Source organism: Otolemur garnettii, unplaced genomic scaffold (assembly GCF_000181295.1).
Source record: "Otolemur garnettii isolate 467f Iridium unplaced genomic scaffold, OtoGar3 scaffold00025, whole genome shotgun sequence".
Classification (NCBI taxonomy): Eukaryota; Metazoa; Chordata; class Mammalia; order Primates; family Galagidae; genus Otolemur; species Otolemur garnettii.
Window position 1 is genome coordinate 4,772,092 of NW_003852420.1, and position 17,358 is coordinate 4,789,449.

Consider the following 17,358-nt stretch of genomic DNA (forward strand, 5'->3'; position numbering starts at 1 on the left):
GGGGTGTGTACATTGGATATTTTTTCTTCATTCTTGTGATACTTTGCTCAGAAGAACATTCTCCAGCTCCATCCATGTGAACATGAAGGACATAAAGTCTCCATCCTTCTTAACGGCTGCATAGTATTCCATGGTGTACATATACCACAGTTTGTGGATCTATTCATGGATCGATGGGCACTTGGGATTCTTCCATGAACTGGCAATTATGAATTGGGCTGTAGTAAACATTCTGATACAAATATCATTGTTGTAATGTGATTTTTGGTCATCTGGGAATATACCTAATAAAGGAATTACAGGGTCAAATGGCAAGTCTATTTTTAGTTCTCTAAGTGTTCTCCAGATGTCTTTCCAAAAGGAAAGTATTAGTTTACATTCCCACCAGCAGTGTAGGAGTGTTCCCTTTTCTCCACATTCATGCCAGCATCTCTGGTTTGGGGATTTTGTGATATGGGCTAATTTTACTGGAGTTAGGTGATATTTCAAAGTAGTTTTGATTTGCATTTCTCTGATGATTAAGGATGGTGAGCATTTTTTCATATATCTATAGGCCGTACGCCGATCTTCTTTAGAGAAATTTCTCTTCAAGTCCCTTGCCCACCCTGAGATGGGATCACTCGTTTTCTTCTTGCTAATACGTTTAAGGTCTCTATGGATTCTGGTTATTAAACCTTTGTCGGAGACATAACCTGCGAAAATCTTCTCCCATTCTGATGGCTGTCTGCTTGCCTTACTTACTGTGTTCTTGGCTGTCCAGAAGCTCTTTAGTTTGATCAGGTCCCATAGTCTGTAGCGGGGAACACCTCCCCTGGCCCCCGTGGGGTGGGTGTGTCTCTTGTAGGCTGTTTTGGGTCTACCTGGAATGGAGGATTGCTTCGCCTCTGCCTCCGGGATGCCTGCGGCACTAGCGAGCGGTTCTGGGCCTGCCCAGAGCAGGAGCCTGCTGCCCGTGAGGCGTGCAACTGTAGCAAGCAGTTTTGGGGCCCGCCCCGCTCTGTGAGGGCAAAGGGACCCACTTGGCAACTGAGTTAGTCTGGGAAGGTTAATACCTCCTTCCCCACCTTACACCCAGTCACTTGTAGTTCCCCAGGTCCGTGACCCTATTCACTCCAGTAGGCCACTGCTCCCGGGGTTTACCTGTCAAAATCAGCCAGAAATCTGAGTTCGGCAGGGGGGCCTTGTATGTTTAAATTAGGCTTCTGTTTGGCTAGATTTCTCTGTAAATCAGAGGTTGCCTTCAGCTTTACACTCAGGTGTCAATTCTAGCCTCTGCCCGCCCACTGCCTTTGTCTCAGCTGCATTAGCTCCCTGAGGGCTGGCACTCCACCCAAGAAAGTTATGTATGCCCTGCCTGTGGCTGCTGTCTGGAACCTCTGCTTGCCCAAAGGGATGGGGCTGGAATAGTGTCAGCTTGCCGCTATGCCACCGTTGCTACACTGGCGTCCCCTGAGCTGATTCTCCTCTCCTCACGCCCGCACCACAGTCAGCACAGAACAGCACCAGCCCTTTCCCCTCCACTTCTCTCAAGGAGATGCCCAAAAATCTGGACTCTGTACCTCCAGACCTCGGAGTGAGTGGGTGGAGACTCCTCAGAGTTCAATGTTGCAGGTGGGGAATATATACAGTTTTATATAGTTCAAACCTTCCCTCAACCATACACTTGCGGTGCCCCTATGAATAGTCCTTGGGTGGTCTACCAGGTTTGAGGGGTCCAAATTGGTTGTCCCAGTCAGCACCCGTTTCAGGTGGAAGAGTTCAAATGTCTCTAGGTGCTAGATAAAGGGATCTGCTTACAGTTCAGATATAAGTTGTTCCAGTGCTCCATGAGGGCAAAGGGACCCACCTGGCAAATGTGTTAGTCTGGGAAGGTTAATACCTCCTTCCCCACCTTGCACCCTGTCACTCGTAATCCCCCAGGTCTGCGGCCCTATTCAGTCCAATAAGCTACTGCTCCCAGGGTTTACCTGGCAAAATCAGCCAGAAATCTGAGTTCAGCAGGTGGCCTTGCATGTTTAAATTAGGCTTCTGTCCAGCTGGATTTCTCTGTAAATCAGAGGTTGCATTCAGCTTTACACTCAGCTGTCAATTCTAGCCTCTGCCCACCCACTGCCTTTGTCTCAGTTGCATTAGCCCCCTGAGGGCTGGCGCTCCACCCAAGAAAGTTATGTGTGCCCTGCCTGTGGCTGCTGTCTGGAACCTCTGCTTGCCCAAAGGGATGGGGCTGGAATGGCGTCAGCCTGCTGCTCAGGATGCCACTGTTGCTGCACTGGCATCCCCTGAGCTGATTCTCCTCTCCTTCTGTCTGCACCACAGTCAGCACAGAACAGCACCAGCCCTTTCCCCCTCCACTTCTCTCAAGGAGATGCCCCAGAATCAGGATTTCATAGGTAATAAACCTCTAAACCTCGGAGTGGGTGAGTGGGGATTCCTCAGAGCTCAATGTTGCAGGTGGGGAATATATACAGATTTATACAGTTTTACAGTTTTATGCCTGGCTGGAGGGTGCTGTGGCACGCCGGCAGGGGTAGGAGGTCCAGCTTTTAGGGGGTCTCTCCCATGGGATAGAGTGGGAGGAATTTGAACTCTGCTTGCTTGTTTGCATGGAGTAAACTGCGACCCCTTGTTGGGGGGGAGGGGACTCCCGTCTGCTTGGTGGTGGATTTTGTACCTTTTGGTTGTATTTTTGGGGTCGCAGCTCACCTTAGGAAGGTTGAAGTGCGCTCTTCAATCTTCTCTCTTGGCTCTGCTCCAAACCATCAGCTAGTTTGCTAAACTTCTGTCCTTTCAGCCTCCTTCTGGACCAGAGCTTCTGTAAAAAGCTGGCTGCAGTCTGCCATCTTGGCTCTGCCCCCCCATTACCACATTTTAAAACTTGCAGTTGGCAATTCAGCTCCACAGTGACATTCTGCAAGGCCCGTGTCATGACATCAGTGAGGCAGCAGAAACCCTAAGAGCTCTTGTCCCTTGTACTGATTCACTGGGCTACTGGCCACATGTTGGCTAGAATGACTAATTGCTTTACATTGCCTGGAACTTAGGGGTTTCTTTGGACACAGGATTTTCAGTGTTAAAGTTGGAGACTATGGAGCATAACAGAACAATTGACTATCAGCCTTGGAGGCCTCTCCTCAACATGGAATCTCCCAAGCAGAGAGGTTCCAGATGAATTACTCTGGTTATCAGTTTCCAAGTGGTCAATTAATTTTCTAGGAGTGCTTTGGTGTGCCTTTTCTGAGTCACCCCTAACTACATTCAGAATGCAGACACCTACGTTTGGTGTGGTTCAGTCTGTGCATCTCAAACTCTAATATGTAGAAGAGTCATCTGGAGGGCTTGTCACAACAGGGAAAATATTGAATATATTGAAAAACAAAGATCACCTGGTGAAAAGTAAAGCAAACAAGATACATTAAGAAAACACAGTTATATCTTAAGTACTTAATAGTTTCAATCCAAAGAAGAAGCTGTAAAAAGCTGCCTAGAAACTGTATGAAACAAATAGCAAAGAGCTCACCCACTTAGCACCACTACACGTGGGCCAGCTGATGTACTGGCCTGGTGGTGAAGCACGTGGCAATAGCAGACAAAGGTTTTTTGCAGAATAACTTAGACCCAAATCTAATTAAACCTGTGGAGCTAATACGGGAGAAATATATTCATAGAAAATACATATAGAAAGTGGAGAAACAGCTAGACAACCCATAAAGAAGTAAGCAGAAAATTACAAAGTGTGTTAAAAAGTACCTGGCAATAGCATGTCAAACTCTGACATGAATTTACATGAATTTCAGACACCTAGTATCTGTGAACCAGCAGTATAAAAAAATTAGTGGGTACTGCTCCAGATAAAGAGTGAATAAAAACAAAAATATAATGTTTAAATGACCCTGTTTAGATCCTGATAGGATCACACAGACTGCAAAATAACATTTTTGAGACTATGTGTATGAGGAAAAAGTGATTATGTTCTTAGTATTGGATAATACCAAGAAATACAATAATTAGTAATTTGTTAGCAGTGATGACTGCATATTTTTAAAGTTCATTGTGATTTTTAGACCTACCTGATGAAATATATGGGATAGAAATGCCAAGATGAATGAACACTGATTTAAAATATTTTTGATCATAAATAAAATAAATGTACCAAGTTTTTAATAATGTTTCAATATGAATAGTGGATATACAAAACATTATTGTACCGTGGTCTTGTAATTAATTTTGTATGTGTTTGAAATATTTCAAAATAAATTTTTTTAAAAAGCCTTCAAAGGCAGTCAAGGTCATTGGTAAAACTGAAGGCCAGGTTCATGGCTGATGAGGGGTTCCTGACGTCACCATTCAGGAGATTGTTGTGAAAGCTGTTCCCCACCAGCTGTCCATCTCCTCACCTCTCACAGCCTTCAGGAGAGCCCCCTCCTTTGCCTTTTTGTGCTGGAGTTTAGAACAAAACCCTTATTGAGTACAGACTATGTGACAATTGAGAGGCAGTGACATTCTGTCACATAGAGCAGTTATACTCTGTGGCACGTTTAAATTCTGTTGATTAAAAATAAAAGTAAAAAACAAATATGCTGGGCAGCGCCTGTGGCTCAAAGGAGTAGGGAGCCAGCCCCATACGCCGGAGGTGGCAGCTTCAAACCCAGCCCCAGCCAAAAACTTCAAAAAACCCCAACGAACCAACCAACCAAACAAACAAACGAACAAAATGCTTACTGTGCTTTGAATATATTTGAACATAAGATACTTAATGATCTTTAAAATTTTTTTGTGTCACACGAGATTCTCTCGTGGCACACCAATGTGCTTCCACACACCAGTTGAAAATCATTTCATTAGAGTAATGTTTATCTGAATCAAAACCTGAGGAATTGGGGGATCTCAGAAAACAAGCACTGTCTGACACTTTTACTGCCTCTTTAGGTTTGCTGAATTCGATGCAGAGCACAGGTGATTAAAAACAACTGAAGGCTGTTATTTTATGCTAAGTAAAGGCCACAAATCTGATAGAAATGTGCCCTCAGAATAGCATAAATGTCTTCAGGAATAACAGAGCTATTTGGGGGTAGAACATTGGGAATTCAGAAGATCCTGCCAGAACAGTCCTCAGCCTGGAAATAGAAAGCAAAAGTTGCATAAAATGACAAAGTCATAAATACAGGAAGATGCGGAAAGAACCCGTTAGAGGTAACCATAAAGTAGATGACTGTACTAAACAGTTAGTACAGGCACATGAGGGTTGTTCTTCAAAACAGTTTTCCTTGGAGCCTCTGTTCCCTTTGACAAAAATGTTACTGCTGCTTAAGACATTTTTGAAATTGTGACTCCTTTCCCTGTTACAAAGGAAATCAGGAAATACTTTAAGGTTCTTTTATTATCATCATTATAGTGTTTGCTATTTTATTATATTATAATCAAGGACATCATTTCAAGGCTACCTTTTAGCATCATTACATTTCTCTATGTTTTGACACATAATCTTATACATTAAAATATTATGAATTGAATAAATTTGTACTTCAACGTTATAAATACTGACTGAGTTTTACTGTTCATAATTTTAATATCTCAAACTCTGTTTCAAGCATTTTAGTCTGGATACACTCTACAGCCAGGGACTAGTGACATGAATTTAAAGTTGCTTACCATCTCTGTTTGCAATGTCATCTGGAGGGTGAATGCTGGGATCACACCTATGGTGCATAATGCAAGTCTGATAATGCAAGTCTCATAATGCACATGTCTGATCTATTAGTATAGAGTATAAATGTCTTAATACAATAATTAAGTAAATGAGATGAGGTATATATTAACCAGTGTGGTGTAAGTGTTCCTAATTCTATATGAAATCAGCACATTGTACCCCATAAATGTTTTAATGTGTACATGATCTATGTGTTTATAATGTAATTAAAAAAATAAAAAAATAATTTTTACACTTATCCTAAAAGTCAAAGCACTTTCTCCAACTAGCTAATGTCTCTGGCATTCCAGAATATTTTTTTCCCTGAGTGAATTTATTCTGTAGTGGCTAGCCAGCTAGGTAGGTTATTACCACTAGGGAATACATTTTCTTCTCCTTTTTGAGATTTGACCTTGAATTAAATATATTTTCTGTATTTTTAGTAGAGTTTTTGAGGAAAATACAATTAGACAGCTATATTAAATTCTCTATTTTGTTCTAAAAATCAAGCCACCCTCGTTTATAAACTCAATTATGTATAACTGTAACTGTTCCTTTTATTCATTGGATTTGGCTCTAAATAGACTATAATTGCTAACAAAATATCACTTCTATCCTACTTGCTACCATTAAAGATATTCAAATACATAAACATGAGTTAAATATGCTGATTAGAATCCCTCAAAGCCTCTGGTTAACATTTTGGTGCACTGCAGCTTCCTCGACCCTTCAAGACTGCTCTTACTACTCATTTACCAGTTTTTACTTGGATGATAAGGCAGGAAGCAAGATACAATGCTGTCCATCATCTGCCTTAATTCATCTCTAGGAAAGCTCTGATAATATGAACTTGGCCAGGGTTACTATTGGGTTGTACAGCCTACAGAACTTTTAAACCAATTATTTCACATGAAAGTTTAGAATGTTTAATGCAGCTGCCCCAAGCATCCCTTGCAATGTGACTTTGGCTTTGGTTTCATATTTTCATAGTTGGAAACCTCAGTTCAGTAGCCAACCATGATACAAACAGAATTATTATTTCCTAAACTAGGGTTTCTGTTCATATACGCTTTTTTTGTTATTATTAGAGAAATAGTTTTATTCCTCCTCTTTCACTTGATGGTTGAAAAAGCACCACACCAATTTTATTAAGTCTAAACACAAACACAGCAGATCAAGTAAAACTACAGTCATGTTTGTTATTTTATAGTAAAAAATATTTTTCTTCTAAGGGATTAAGTTGAAAATGTTTAGGGGAAACAAACATTCTAGGAATCCCACCAAATAATCTGTTTCAAGATTCCAAAATGTATCCCATTAAACAAGGTGACTTAAACAGGTGCAGTTGTGTAAACTAGTGCCTAGGAAATGTGTCGTAAGCCACATCACCTTAGAAAAATAAGATTGATTTTTTAAAAAGGTAAAGTAGATTAAAGTAATGCTAATAACAATCTTAGGCTACCTGAATAGTATAAAAATAAAGGCTAAACCTCTGAAAGAGTTCAAACCGTCTTCATTTGGGGATGGTGGTTTCATCTGCAGGAAACTCACCTACGAATTGTGCTTATCTGGACCATTTTCTAATATTCATCAACTTACAGAATTTTTTTTTTTTTTTTTTTTTTTTTTTTTTGGAAACAGAGACTCACATTCTTGTCCCCAGTACAGTGCCGTGGTGTCATAGCTCACAGCAACCTCAAACTCCTTGGCTAAAGCCATTCTCTTGCCTCTGCCTCCTGAGTAGCTGGGACTACAGGTGCCTGCTACAATGCCCGGCTATTTTTTAGAGACTAGGTCTTGCTCTTGTTCAGGCTGGTCTCAACCTCCTGAACTCAAGCAATTCACCCTCCTTGGCCTCCTAGAGTGCTAGAATTACATGGGTGAGCCAACGCATCTGGCCTTTTTTTTTTTTTCTTTTTAAATGATGGATCACAAGAGAATACAAGAAACCAAAGACAAACTACTAATAAACCATTCATCTTATAAATACTTTACATATATGTATTAGAATAAATACATTATTTCTAAAATGTATTTCGGAACTATTTCAATTTTTGTTGACAGAGGTGTTTCTTTTCTCCTCATTTAACTCTTTCAAAACATTTCTAGCAATACAGGGACAATATGCTTTAAATATATTGTTTTGTTTTCTTCTATATTTTTATATTTCAATAATCTTTAGTTCCCCAAAACTCTGAAACTTATACCATAGTCTAGCTTTACTGTTCCTCTTTATAAAGACTCCTTCCTCCATAAATATCACTCCAATGGGAAGAGAACATCAGTGGGTAGAAAATGACCTCTCTTTCCCCTCCTACTCCTATAACTGAGCCTCACTAAAAAAATCAGCTTAATTTGTTTGTGAGTTTGTGTAGCATCTCATTCTTTTCCATTCCACTCAGTTTTATTTCTTGGCTCTGCCCAGTACAGTAGATGACCCTGTTTCTAAAAGTCTCAAAGGAAACAACTGAAACCTTTCCTTTGTTCTTCCTAAAAGCCATTAAAAGATAAAGCAATCAGTGGAAAGCAAAAAATCAAACTGCCTCATTCTTTTCTGTCAAATAGAAAAAGCATAAATTATAATGATGAATGTGAAACACATACTTTTCTGTCTGGATTTTTTAGATTGTTTTTATGTAGCATTAATCTATCACAGGGCTAATATTAACTATATTTTCTCTATTTTCTTCTTTACTTTAAAAAATTTTTCAATTTGTTTTTATTAATTTTATTTGTTTTATTAATTTTAATTTTTTTAAATAAAAAAATTTATTTTCTGTATTCTTTATGTTCTGTCCTGTGTAGCCTCTCTGACTAGGGAGACACTGCCCTTCCCAGAGAAACTGCCCTTCTCTGAGCTTGTCAATTTTTATAGGAAGCAAAAGGCTAGGCCAAGAGCAACCCAGGCAAACCAGGCAATCCTGAGTTTAGAGCCCCATACCACGCCTACCTAACTCTTACACACAGGGCCAATATTGTTCCTACCTTAAATCATCCCAGGAGCAGGTCCCAGCCAACTAGAGACCGGAAGCCCACCAACCTAATCCGATCCTGCCACTCCTAAACTGTTCACCCTGTTCTGCCTTGCCTCTCTCATAGAAACCCCAATAAACATTCTGGCCTAGACTTCCCCCAGCTCCTGTCTTCTGCATTCTGACCTCACTGGTGCTTCCCCCTGTGGCCCTGCATAGCATGTTTGTGGCCTCCTCTCTGGAACCTGTGTCTTAGTGTGTTTTTTTTTTTGCTACAAAGAAATATTGGAAGCTGGGTAATTTATAAAGAAAGAGGTTTATCTGGCTCATACTCCTGTAGGCTGTACAAAAAGCACGGAACCAACATGTGCTTCTGGCACAGGCTCAGGCTGCTTCCACTCACAGAAGGCAAATGGAACCCATTATGTGCAGAGGGCCTTTGAGAGTGGACACAAGAGAGCGAAGGAGGTGGTCCGGGTTCTTTGAACAGAACTAGCAGGAACTAATAGAATGGGGTCTCACCTCAGAGGAAAGACTTTAATCTATTTGCAAGGCATCTGCCCTTAAGACTCAATCACCTCAAACCAAACCAAATCATATATTTAAATATTGATTAGGCTTTACCTCCAAAACTGGGAAGCAAATTTCAGCACGGAATTTCAAAGGGAAAAATATCCAAATTACAGCAACCTGTGTAATAAACTTCTTCCATCCAAGCCTCACTCTCGCTTCCTGCTGTGGGGAGACACACTCTATCATACCATATCCAACATAATACTTGGTCTGTTTAAATCTCAAGCACAAATAGAAGTGTGCATTGCAAGAAAGTATGTGCGTATTATGCGATAAAGTCCTACCTAATGGCAACCTGATCTTACCTTCCCCTTCCACCAGAGAAAGACATTATTAAATACATAAATAGAAGTTTCAAATTCCCTTCAGACAAATCATCCATCCCACGAGACACTATTCCTCACTGTGGAAAACATGGTATGTACATTTACCATTTGGAGCACTGGGACCAATGAAGTATTAGGGGTGATACAAGCTGGGCGGCAACTTTCTACCTTTCCTTCTACAAAAATTTGAAAGAGTATTAAAAGTGCACAGGAAATTTGAGGTTTACAATAGTCACTGAACTAAAGATACTTAAAAAATATAATGCTTTCAATTATTTTTGATTGAAACAGTTTCTGCTCTCAGTATCTCAAATGCCAAGTTATTAAAGAAAAATACTCTCATTTTTAATGAAGTTAACCAGAATGTTAAAATTGTCCATTAAAGATGGCATCCCTGTCTTTCCAAGGCCTTTTGCTTTTATTGGCTTTGTGTAGTTCCTCACCAAGTTCAAGTTTAATTGTGCTATGGGCAGGGAGACTGCTACCTCAACTTGAGTGGTTTTGAGATAACAATTCTGAGCTTCTAAACATGGCCCATGTGGCATAAAATTTACATAGAGTTTAACTTACACAAAGTTTAACTGCAGTTGTTGGCACTGAGGCTTCTGCACTCCATAACCAAGGTGCCGAAGGCACTTACTCTAAAACTTCTGCCTAGGTTCAAGAATGAAGTTGGGCCCACACCCCCAAACCTTTCTCCCATATCTTTCCTGTAGAAAGTTCATCACTCTGTAGTATAATTAGTCATTCAATTATCTATCCTTTGAATACACAGTATGCTTTTTGAGACCAATAATCCAATCTTATTCCATCTAGTATATTGAAAAGTACACAATTCATATGCTCGAACAAATAGAAGAAATAGAGCCATGTATTACTGCAGGAGTTATATATGGTTTTAACATTCATGAAACATTCCTCAACACATAACCTCATTTAAAACTCAAAACAACACTAGAAGTAGGCACAATTGTTATCTTTTGGCTAATGAAGGAAATAAGGGTTAGAGAGTTTAAGTTACCCATTAAAAACAATAGCAAAGCAGATATGATCATGGACTGTAGAACCATCTTGTCTGGGTTTGAATCCTAGAACTTTTACTAGTAGTTGGATAACTTAGGCAAGTTATCTAACTTTTCTATGCTTAATTTCTTCTTCTATGAAGTGAGTATAGCAGCAGTAACATCTTCACAGAGTTGTTCTGAGGATTAAATAATATATAAAAAGCTTAAAACAGTATCTGGCTCATAGTTTTGTGAGTCAAGGTTTCTCTGACTACAATGCTCAGTTGTCTTGTTGGTGAACTGCCTGCAACAGAATTGTAATGACTTCTTCCAGATATATTCCTAAAAAAGTAACTTCTGGAGTTTTGAACAATCAGCTCAGAAAGATCTTTTGAAACAGGACCCGTCAAAGACATTGACTAAAAGTTATTTACTAAGTCCTTAACTAGTACCTACTAAGTGTAAGTTTAATTTTATGGTAGTGATGATAGGATATCTTATGTTCTCATGTTTTTAATGTTGTGAGAGAAGCTGATAGGACATGAACTAAAATAGAGATGCAGAATGCATCCGTTCCACAGACAGGCAGAGTTCCCTGGACTCGATGGACTTATAGCCAAGAGTGTGTGTGGTGGCTGGTTTCCAAAGATCACCTTCAAGATAGCCCCACCTCCTTGTACTCATACTGTATACTGTCCTCTTTCCTTCTATCTGGGCCGACTCGTGACTGACTTTCTTTATATTTTGGTGAAATTCATGTAGCATAAATTGAACACTTAAAAGTAAATAATTTGGTGGTATTCAGAACATTCACAATATTGAGTGGCCACTCACTCTCTTCAGTTTCAAAATAGTTTCTTCATCTGCAAGAGGAAACTCCCTACCCAATAAACAATCACGCCCTATCCCCTCTCCCCATCCCCAGTCCCCTGACAACCACCAATCTGTTCATCAACAGATAAATTGGAACAACCATAGTATAGATAGTAAAAAGGAATGAAGTAGCACTGTCTACTCAAGTGTGCATGAAGCCCCAAAATAGTATGTTACATGATTGACCTGTGACCAATTCAGTGTGGTGCCCATGATGCTTTGAGTCTAGAGGAAGGTCAGAGGAAGTAGGGAGTCTAGAGGGAGGTCAGGAGATGGGCACTGCTTCTGCTCCCAAAGCTGTCACCTGTAGGGGAGACTGAGCTGCCAGGGAATAATCACTACCCCGAAAACTGCCATGCTGTGAGGAAACCAAGCTGAGCCACATGGAGAAGCAAGCCTTACAGAGAAGAGATATTTTATTTGAGCAAAGACACAGAGGTGAAGAAGTTAGTCAAATGGCTATTTGTGGGGAACATATTCTAGATTAAGAGACGAGCTGGTGTGAAAGTCCTGAGGTGGGACAGTGCCTGGCATAGCTGCCAAGAGCAAGGTGCCCAGACTGGCAGACTCAGGGAGTAGAGGAGAGAGGAGGGCAGAGAACTGAACATGGGCCAGGCCACATGGGGCCCTGAGCTCCAAGGATATTTGGGGTTTTATTCTGAGTGAAATGAAAAAAATAGCCCTGGACTGTTAAATGTCTGAACACATGTGTTAAATGGGCCACTCTGATAGGCTAAGGCTAGACTTAAGAGGAATAAGGAGAAAAGTATAGAAACCACTTAGAAGCTTATTACAATGATCCAGGTGAGAAAGTTGGGTTCTAAGCCACATAGGTAGCAGCAGAGGTCATGAGAAGATACTACTGAATATTTTGAAGTAGGAGGTGCTGCGGTTTGCTTGCAGATTGGATGTGGTGGGAGTGGGAAAGAGGGTATTTATTCTCCAAGATTTTGGCTATCATAATGGGAAAGATGAAGTGACCCTCAGGTAAGACGGACAGGGGAACTGGGGAAGATGAAGGTGGGAGTGAGGATGGGGAGTCCGATACTGGACATATGAAGCTTGAAATGTCATTCAGCTTCTGAGTGGAGATGCTCGGCAGAGAGTTGAAGAATCTGGTGGGGGTGAGAGAGGTTTGGGCAGGAAATGAAAATGTGGGTATTTAAAAGAGACAAGAGCAGGGGAGGGAGAGAAGAAACCAGAGACAGAGCTTTGGGGAACTCTGACGTCAGAGGTGGAGGAAAGAGCGAAGGAGTCAGAGAAGGAGTGACCCAAGAGGGAGAAGAGAGTGAACTTGCTGGGGACGACGAAGAGCCACTGAAAATGATGCTGCGTGGCAAAAGTGTCACTTGGGGTGAGTGGTTTTGTTATACAAAAAGATTTGCAAAGGGGACCAAAAAAAACCCAGTTGCAAGTTAAGATGAAGCCAGGTGTAGAGATGTAAAACTGGATGGTTGCAGGGCAAACAGTCTGATGAATAACTTAAGGGCAAGGTGGATTTTGGTGTGGAGTACAGAATGCTGATGGAGAGGAGTCAAATTGCAGAAGAGGGCGGGGCGTGTGTGTGTGTGTGTGTGTGTGTGAAATTCTGATAGAGGAACTAGAAAGAATGTTTGAGGAGGGCAAGTGCATGATTGAACCAACTTTGGAAGCCCTTCCTTGTTGAAGGGATACACTTCTGGAGTGGAGTCCATGGCCTACTATCATCTATCTAAGCATGTGTCTTCAAAATAAAGGAAAGAAAAAGTCCATATGAGAACCTAGAGTGGGGACGAGCAAGCAAATGAGTCTGCAGATGAAGAATTACTAGGCTGCATTCTTTGGGTCTTTACCTGCAATATTTGGAATTCACACTGCATGGATCTGTGAAAGGCTTACCGTTGGTGATGGGAGCAAACTAACCAGTGAGCTCATGAAAGGTAAGAAAGGGCAGTAGGAAGGGAGATCATTTTCTATGGAAATCTCTAAATGAGCATTTTGCAAAGGTATTTGAAGTGAAAGGCACTTGTTTATCAGAACCAAAAACTATAAATTCAACCCCAAAGCCCGATGTGAGGGCACTCTGGAGCAACCCCAACTTCCTCCTACCTACCTGCCCAACCCGTGTGGGACTTGCAGGTGATACGGACGTGTGTAGCATGTCTGAGAACACTTGATCAGTAACAGCTCGTTCAGCTCAGCTTCCAAAAGTAATACATGGATAACATCGCTTAAAATGTGTATGCATTTTTGACATCCTCTGTATATATGTAGATCCTACATTATCACAAGGTAAATTATAAGTCGGTTATTCTCTTTACTCAACTTGGCTATTGGATTTACTATGGGAATCCTTTCAATGCAAGCTCCCTTGCTGTGTCAGTGATTGATTACTCAGTCAACAAGCATTTATTTAATTCACAATCAATAGTTCAGAAAAACCTAGAATGCTTTCATCAGGTCCCAGCTGTGCTGCATAGCTACTATTTTAAAAATACAACTTTAAGGGTAATTTGCTTAAATTAGCTTATTTGTTTAAAGATTTATTTTTCCATGGAGGCAAAGAAAGAGAAACCTAAATATAGAAATGACAAGTATAACAACAGTAGAGAGGAGGAGGGGGAGAGAGAGAGATAAAAAGAAAGAAAGAAGAAATCTGAAAGAGAGAAGAGAGAGATATAGAAAAGAAAGAGAGAGAGAGGAGAGGAGAGGAGAGGAGAGACCACAGGATATTATTATTTTATCTTCTACCACTACCAAGACAAGACCCCAAGTTCTTGTTATATGGAGAAAATTGTTGCTTAAAGTCCTAAAATCAGACAAAATTGAAAGAAAAATATTCTATCATGGCTTTCTCCAGTTATCTGATTGAATTTCATGTAGATCAAGGGTAATTTGATATTTGGTTAAATCTTTGTCTTGCCTGTGTAACTTGTATATACACATTTTCTAACCTTTTTGAATGTGCATTTTGGGCAACATCTTCTATTAATCATAGCACATTCTTTCCTTGGAAGATGCCAGTGGTCCTTCAGGACATTCCACACTGACTCTGTGGAATTGTGTGAACACCAGTTTTCACTGTGGACAAACAAAACAAAATGAAATCTATTATAATTACCTGCCTGGATTCTGACTCCAGGGAGGTTTGCTGAGCCATGTTGCTACTTTTTATTACTCTCCATTAGCATATTTGGTATAGAACCTGGTCTATTTGTTTCACAACAGAGAGTACTGTGTGCAATCCTACGGTGACAGAGCTTCCGGGTCATGTTCTGGTGCTTCTCAGGTGAGGAAAGTGTCCTTGGAACTGGTTTTATTTTCTTTGACACTAGATGTCACTGCATACACAAGTGTGCCGAGGGTAATGGGAGCCCTGAGAGCTGAGGAGAGGGACAGAATAGGTTCTGGAAAGCTTCACTGTGGTCCTACTGGACGATATCTGCACTATGGATCTCTTTGAGGCATTCTCCCAATCTTGTTTAATTAGATTAATCCCTCTAATACTTTGTCATTTTACAGATTGTGTGAAATCTAATTTAAATTTATGCAAATCTTTCACTATTCAACAGGACCTTCTGGAGATGGGTGGTCAAATGTGGCAAATGTATTTAATTCTATGTTTCTTTCTGGGTTGGGATTTTGTACAGAATGTAAATTGGCTATTTTATCTGCTTCCAATTCAGTGTTATATCCTGCTAAAACACCAATTTGTTCTCCAGTAAAATAAGATCTTGAATAGATACTCAAAATTGGCTCTAAACAGAGCCTGACTACTTACTACTAGCTAGTAGCATTGTGTATCTGCTCAAAGCTAAGAAACTTTAATTAAAATTTACAGTCCTGTGCTTGCTTTGGCAGCATGTATACTAAAATTGGAATGATACAGAGAAGATTTGCATGGCCCCTATTTAAGGATGACACGCAAATTTGTGATGTGTTCCATATTTAAAAAAAAAATTTTACAGTCCTTTGATCCACTGTCCTTCCATAAGTCTCAGAAGAAACAAACCTATTAAAGTCAGGCTCAACATCCATTTTTATTTCTAAGAAGTATAGCCCAAGAGAAAGTTATGCAAATCTAGACAGTGTGGGAAGTTGTTCTTACAAAACAGCCTTTGGGTCAGGTAAACAAATCAGAGCCATGCAGATTAAATTTCCATTAAAGTGTACATGGTTTTAAGAATTGGGCAGGGAGGGGGGGAAAGCTGAGAAATCTAAGGCAATTTTAATTAAATCTTAAATGCAGTCGGGGTTTGCCCCAAATCTACTCTTGACATGCCTCTCCGCCTTTCTTTTTAACATGCCCATTCTACCAAATGAGATAATTGTGTCAGTGACAGCAAATACGCAAATGGTGGGCCACCGAACTCAGCCAGGCTCCTCTCTGCCTTAGTTCAGGTATCTTCAAGCACCCCCAACCCAAAAGCAGGGATTATGGGCGGGATTAGGGGTTAATAGCTGATGTGCTGTTCTTCCTGGCTTTCAGCCCTCCTGGCTTCTCAGGTCCTTATGGTCACTCTGGCCACCTAAAAATTCTATTCAGGAGCCAATAACCAGATCAGCTGCTGCAGGCTGGAGCCAGTGGGACAAAGGGAGGCAGAGGGTACTCTGTAGACCTCTGTTCACAGACCCCAGCAGGAACCTTGTGGTCACATGGAGGGGGAACCCTGGCTGGAGGCTGCATCTCGCAAGCCCTACTGGGCCTACTTAAGGGGCCTGGAGAATGGGCTCTGATGTGAGCGCTGTTTGCCAACAGAAAGGTTAATGGCAGAAAACACGACACCCAGGCACTGCCCCTCACAGAAAAAGTCCTCTTGTTAATTTTTCCCTTTCAGATATTTCTCTGTGGAAATCTTGAGAATAGATATGGAGAGTTTATTTCTCAGCATCTGTTTTTAATACTCATCTTGTGCTGGAGTCATGAATAGGAAAACAAGAGGTGGGAGACCTCTATTTTATTCTGTAATGAGGCCGAGCCACTCCCCGTTTTGTGCTTTGTTCACCATTCCTGAAGCTTCTCTTGCTTTGCGCATCTCTGGATGGGTGCTGCGGTGTGGACAAGCTTTCCCCAGGCAGCATGTGGTCTCTCTCGTGGAATTCCACAGGCATTTTGTCTCTTTCAGATTTTCAGTAGTGGCCTGGTTGGGAGGACTGGGGGGACCATCTATCCAGGCCTCACCTGGCCAGTTGGGACTGCCTGGCCACAGGCTGCTCTGCACTCCTATGCATCAAACAGCCCAAGGCTCTTAGGTGACTGTTCAACTGATGGACAAGGAATCTTAGGGTTTAGTGCTGAGCTAGAAATGCAGTAGTAATAACAGTTTTTATTTATCAAAGGCTGCATTATGTGGACTTAAAACGTGGACATGTAAACAACAAATTCAGGTTTCAGTTTTGAGCCATTTCCATCCTAGCTGCATGGCCTTAGGTGACTTAGATTTTTGCATCTGCAAAAGAAGAAAAATATTAACAATTGGGTAGTTGTAAGGTATTAACAAGACTGCTCAAATACAGAAATATAGCTTATATCAGACAGGAAACAAAGGGTAGCTTTTAATGAAGAATAGAGGACTGTTTAGTATAAAGCGTGGTTTATGAAAAGCAAGAGGGGGTTCCTGCAGTGTCCCAGAGCTTCTGACATTTCAGAGCAGTATCTTGCTCCAGCGGCAGGGGCAAAGTCATAGAGCAGTGATGGAATCCAGGGAGGGAAGTGTCGACACAAGCTGTGGACTTCCCCACGGATGCAGCCAAAGCGGGCAAGGGAAGGGTGGGGCAGGGCAGGTAAACAGTCTGAGAACTCAGCCCTGGACCTCACTCTTCCACCCACCCTCTGTGTATCTCACTGGTGCCACCCATTGCCCCATCTAAGCAGCAGCCCTGCACACAGGTAAACATGAAAAACTTTTTTGCTCTTAAGGTATTTGGCCTGGGGCTTTTTTCCT

General features: G+C 41.1%; 1 non-coding gene across 1 annotated transcript; it reads left to right on the plus strand.

The window, feature by feature from the left end:
* The first annotated feature begins 15,258 nt into the window (after positions 1 to 15,258).
* LOC111724717 lies at positions 15,259 to 15,365 on the plus strand. Its single transcript, XR_002772961.1, has one exon. It is a non-coding gene; the product is annotated as a U6 spliceosomal RNA (small nuclear RNA).
* The last annotated feature ends 1,993 nt before the right edge of the window (positions 15,366 to 17,358 follow it).